Source organism: Gadus chalcogrammus, chromosome 19 (assembly GCF_026213295.1).
Source record: "Gadus chalcogrammus isolate NIFS_2021 chromosome 19, NIFS_Gcha_1.0, whole genome shotgun sequence".
Lineage (NCBI taxonomy): Eukaryota > Metazoa > Chordata > Actinopteri > Gadiformes > Gadidae > Gadus > Gadus chalcogrammus.
The window spans coordinates 307,330-313,329 of NC_079430.1; positions in this window are offsets into that span (position 1 = coordinate 307,330).

The window sequence follows — 6,000 nt, forward strand, 5'->3', positions numbered from 1 at the left end:
CACACACACACACACACACACACACACACACACACACACACACACACACACACACACACACACACACACACATCTACACACACACATACACATTCCTAAAATAAGCAGCTTTTCTGAGGTAAGGAATTACCCCAAGGGGGAGTAGGGGTGGCGGGTCGGGGGGTTGAGGGGTCAATGTTCTGTGATGTCATCAAAGTGCACCAACCCCATAATCCACTTCAACCTTACAATGTTTCAAGTTCCTCTTTCTCACAGAGGGTAATACACGTCATACTATTCCTTTTTGTATTTAGTTTATGGAAATTTGTTCGCAGTTTTGATGATTATGATCATTATAATGATATAATTGTTTTATTTTGAAATTATAGTTGATCATGATTATTTTCATTATAGTCATGATTCTTTTTTCTTCACGGTTGTCATTCTAATGTTGTCCAGGCTTGTATTGTGGATATGCTTCTTACCTAACATCTAATACACTACAACACACTGTGAAGCACACTACAACAACCCACCCTGAAGTACACTACAACACACAACACACCGTGAAGTACACTACAACACAAAAGACACCCTGAACTAAACTAAAAAACACCCTGACGTACACTACAACACTCAACGTTTGAAGATTGAAGTACACTTCAATCTGAACTCAACACTTTCTGCTGGCCTGCCATTGACCTCTGCAAGTGGAGCTGGATGAGGATTTACTGTGGGATAACGAGCACATGTGCAAACACACTCCCAGGCTCACACAGACACACACACACACACACACACACACACACACACACACACACACACACACACACACACACACACACACACACACACACACAAACACACACACACAGAACCCCTGGGGCATTGTTAAGCTCTGTTTAACAGCTCAGCAATGCTGCCAAGCTGCGCTGATGATATTCAGAATTCACTCCAGCCCTCAACCACCACCTCCAGCACTACTACGTCCAGCAGCAGCTCCGACCCCAGCTCCACCAACACCACCGCCGTTATCAGCCCCACCAACTCTACCACCACCACTGCCACCTCCATCCCCACAACCCATGCCAACACCACTGCCTCCCCCGCTCCAACCAGTATCATACCTGACACCATCATGCTCCTCCACTACATTAAACACTGTCACCATCATCAACACCATCAATGACCCCATTATCATTAAGTCCTCCCCATAACCACCACCACCACCTCCACACCGGCCCTCCCCTCTCCACCCTGCTGTGTCCTTCTGTACTCCCTGTGTTGGCTGCCTGCATGGATAATGCAATCACTGAGGCCCAGCCAGCCGGGACCCAGGAGGAGATGGGGGAACCCCAGAGGACGGCGCATTTTAGCGTGTGGCCTGGAGTGGAGCGGGCCGGTGAACACGCCCTTCACAGCGTGCCCAGGAGTTACCGACATGAAGGGGGATCGGGCCTGGATCATCTGGAAGAGAGGCTGATAGATGGCGGGCAGGCCTGGTTTTCAAAGGAGTCAGCTCACCCTCAGGGCTGCACCTGCATCATATGGTTGTCTTCAGGGAGGTCAGCAGAGCACGCACAGGGCAACAGGGTGACGTCATGTCGGGTTGAAGACACTTAAAACACAAAGAGAAAGGAGGGCACTTCTGGTGCTGCGGCACAGAGAGGATTTTAGGGCTGGTTACATAACACAACCCCCACCCCCACTATATTCTCTCTCTCACACACACACACACACACACACACACACACACACACACACACACACACACACACACACACACACACACACACACACACACACACACACACACACACACACACACACACTCTCTCTCACTCTCTCTCTCTCTCTCTCTCTCTCTCTCTCTCTCTCTCTCTCTCTCTCTCTCTCACACCATCATCATCATCATCATCGTCTGACACTCGAGGACGAGTAAGTCTGTCCTCCTTCTTGGTCCTTATGGGTCTTCAGGTGGGCGAAGTGGCAAATCATGGACCCGCATTTTTTGGGGCAATGTGGGCATGGGTGGGCAGTGGCTATTGTTGGTTTGGGTGGAAGCTTTTTGGCAGAAGCAATCTCCTTTCTGCGTCTGCGTTTGTCTTCTGCAGCACTATGGAGATCGACATTATACTGCGCAGCTCCATCTTGGACAAGTTGTCTCCTGGCCGCCCTGTTTGTGGCTGTGGCCTCCCAGTTCTTAAGGCCTACATGGCACTTCTTGAGGTTTGCTTTGATGTTGTCTTTGAACCTTTTCTTTTGACCTCTCTCTCTCTCTCTCTCTCTCTCTCTCTCTCTCTCTCTCTCTCTCTCTCTCTCTCTCTCTCTCTCAATTCAATTCAATTCTAAAAAGCTTTATTGGCAGGAGAAATCTACATTTGAAAAAGCAGAACAAAAACAAAAACTGAACAAAAAGATAAACAGCATTATCAAATAAAAAGTAAAAAGGTCAGGTGTATAGTATAATTAAGCAATAGATCACGACAGGCTGTGGTATGTGCTCATTATACCACTGTTAAGGGGCGTTGTCCGGCCCCGACGCGCAGCGGAGGGCCGGCGACCCCCTTCACAGTGGTATAATGAGCATATACCACTGACTGAAGTGATCTATTGCTTTTATACAACGGTTACTATTATGGCAAAACGAAAGTCATAGACACACTACATTTGAAATGAAACCAAGAAAGTCAAAGTAGCCGTTTTATTAAAGAATACAAAAAAGTAGTCCCTCCTGGCTGCCTTCAAAATGCACAACGGTCGCTATGCAACACACTTTAGCGTCCCTCCGAGAGAAGGCTCGGCTAGAGCGGTTCGCCGGCAATTTATCCTATGGAGCAGTTCACTCGCCGTGTGCCTTAGCTTTCGTTAGTCTCTCCATCGCCTTGCTCACTCCCGGAGTAACAACATTTCCACCCTCTCCATCGTTCAATATATTTTTTACTTGTTACTTGTTTACTACTGTTTCTACTTCCAGGCGCGGAGTGATATGCAAACTTTCACAAAATGATTGGGCGTCATAGCAGTTATGTACACGCTCATTATACAACAGTTAGGAACAAATCAGATCGCTGGATTTAAGCCACCCGTTGTATAATATATAATATAATAAGTATAAAACGTTAAATACAAAATATATATCCGTATCAAATGTATACTATAAAAGTACAATAAAAAGTAAAATGTGGAATATTATAAAAAATACAAAAATTACAGTATCTTGTATAAACATATAAATTACGCTCTAAATACACAGTATTTATATTATTGAGGATGTGTGCAATAGTGCAATTATTGTGTGAAGAGGGAGGCCAGGGGGATGATTCTATGGGGATTTTGAGGTCCTTCTCTCATCACAACAGGTGACGAATTTTGCTGCTGCGTTCGCACATTGTTTTATTTCTCTCAACAGGTATGGCAGTTTGTGAGCATCTAGAGTGTCTTTGAAGTCCTTGCATGCTTTTGTAATCCGTGGGAAGTTTGTATTCCTGATATCTTCGTATGACTGGCAGGAAGTCAGGAAGTGCAGTTCTGTTTCTAGTTGGTTGTGTGTGCAGTGGGAGCACAGTCTGTCTTCTCTTGGGAGCCAGGTCTGTCTGTAGCGCCCCTTCTCGATGGCCAGGCTGTGTTCGCTGAGTCTGTATCTGGTCATGGATTTCCTCAGCTTTGGGTTGGTCATGGTGGTCAGGTATTCTGCCACAGTGTAGTTTCTGTTAAGGGACAAATAGCAAGCCTATTTACTCTGGTTTTTGGTGGACTCTTTCCAATGTGCCAAATACTTTTCCTTTTGTTTTCTTATCATTTGGTTTTGCCTGATGTGTAGGTTGTTGTGTGTTGGACAGAGTCCCAGGACAAGCTGGCTAAAGGGACACTTTACTGGGTGTAACTCACTGTGGGTAAGAGCCTTGTTGTGGAGTGTGTTGCTGTCGCTTTCCTTAAACAGAGCCCCACTGCATCCCCCAGGACCTGGCTGAACCGACCCCATCAGCTGTGACCTGCGCCAGAAACTGGCAGAACGACATCTGAGATTGCATCGGACTCGAAGAAGTAGAGTCTGTTAATTAATGCTACAAACCCATATTTAGCTCTTTCAACAACATTATGTACACTAGCAACAGCCACACTATCTGTAGCCTATTATCTGTGACAGCCGCGGTCTCCCCACTAGTCCCTGACCCAGTTTCCCTCAAAGAGCAGGGGATGAGAGTGTTCGGCCGGGGTGGGGACCGGCCTTCAACCACCCTGGTGGTTCATCCTGACGCAGAAACACTTGAAAATATAGCTGCATGCAGCAATGTGGGTGTCAAGCATAATGGGACTCTATAAACTAATTCTGCCGAGCGGACGTATTAGGCAAAGTGGCTACATGACGACCGTATCGGTAATCGGACGGATGTAATTGGCTAGGTGCATAATTGGACTCGATAAACCAATTCTGCCGGACGGACGTAATCGGCTAGGTGGCTACATGACGACCGTCTCGGTAATCGGTAATCGTGATAACGACGGCTGGTGGAAAGAACTAGGGCATTATGCGAGTACGCGTCAATGTTTACCAAATGGAAAAATGACCCTACCTAGTGGTAAGGGCGCATTATGGTCTGCCCGACAGAACAAGTGACACAAATACAGAGGGGTATTTGGATTAGGGATTACAATATCCCTAACAGAGACACAATGTAAACAAGCGTCCACTCATAAGACTATGAGCCAAGTTTGGTTTGGATGCATGAAGGCCTTGCAGAGAAATTAGCTCACTTCCTGTTTGACGTCCCCCTGAGATCGAAGGTCACCAAATTGTTTGGATGTCCCCAGAGTGATGTCATGAGTCTATGTATCAAGTTTGGCTATGATATGTTAAAGAGATGCTGAGAACAGGCTTACTTGCTATTTGGCGGCTTTGCCGTCAAATTTGATCGGCTGTCACGGCCAAACGGTTTTGAATTAGAAAAAGTTGTTTGGCACAGTTGTTCAAATTGGTCTGAAGATCATATATGGCAAGTTTCATGATGATTGGACATAATATGTGGCCTGTGGATATGTCATATTTATTGTGACAACTTTGAACATGGCGGCCAATTTCTGAGGTTGCCATGGGAAATATTTTATTAGCTATATGGGGCGGTGTTACAGTATCACCAGACATTAAAAATAAGTGTGAAATATACTCACGTGAAGAGAGAGGAGTTAAAACACGTCTGTTAATTATCGTGCCCCCTAGAGGTCAATGATCACCAAATTCATTGAGTGACCCCATAATGATGTCATGGGTCTATGTACCAAGTATGGTTATGATATGTCAAAGGGCTGCTGAGATATTGGCGTATTTCATGTTTGGCGGCTTCACAGTCGAATTTGATTGGCTGTCGTGGATTTTTCCGTGAGATATCATTTAGTAGCTATAGGGGGAGGTCTGAAACTATCACCAGACATGGAAAATTTGCATGACATATACTCATGTGAAGAGAGAGGAGTCAAAACACATCGACATTAATAACAGCGCCCCCTAGAGGTCAAAGGTCACCAAATGGCCTCAAGATGATTGGACAAAATGTGTGATAGGAGTAGCGTTGAACTCGGCTTGGCCCAAGGAATCCAATGATATCTTGTTTGTGAATATTGGATGAATGGGTCGAAAGTTATAAACATGAATGCATGTCGAACTTTGACCTGTTGGTGGCGCTAGAGCTGTTGGGCTAGCGACCTCAAATTTGCCTCATGGGCTAATGGGACGGTCCTGAGTGCCAAATTTCACAACTTTTCACCAAGGCGTTCTATGGGCTGCCATAGACTCCCATGGCAGGTAAATAAAAATAATAATAGGAATTCATACAAAAACAATAGATTGTCTCGCAACTTCGTTGCTTGACACCCAATAAGGGATGCATAGGAGCCTAATCACAGCATATTGATTACATTAACCATGAGGAGGCAGGAGAGAGGAGGAGGTGGGGCTGGAGGGAGAAACACCCCCGTTGGCGTGAAGGACTGATTTTAATTTCTCCTCCCTTTTCCTTCATC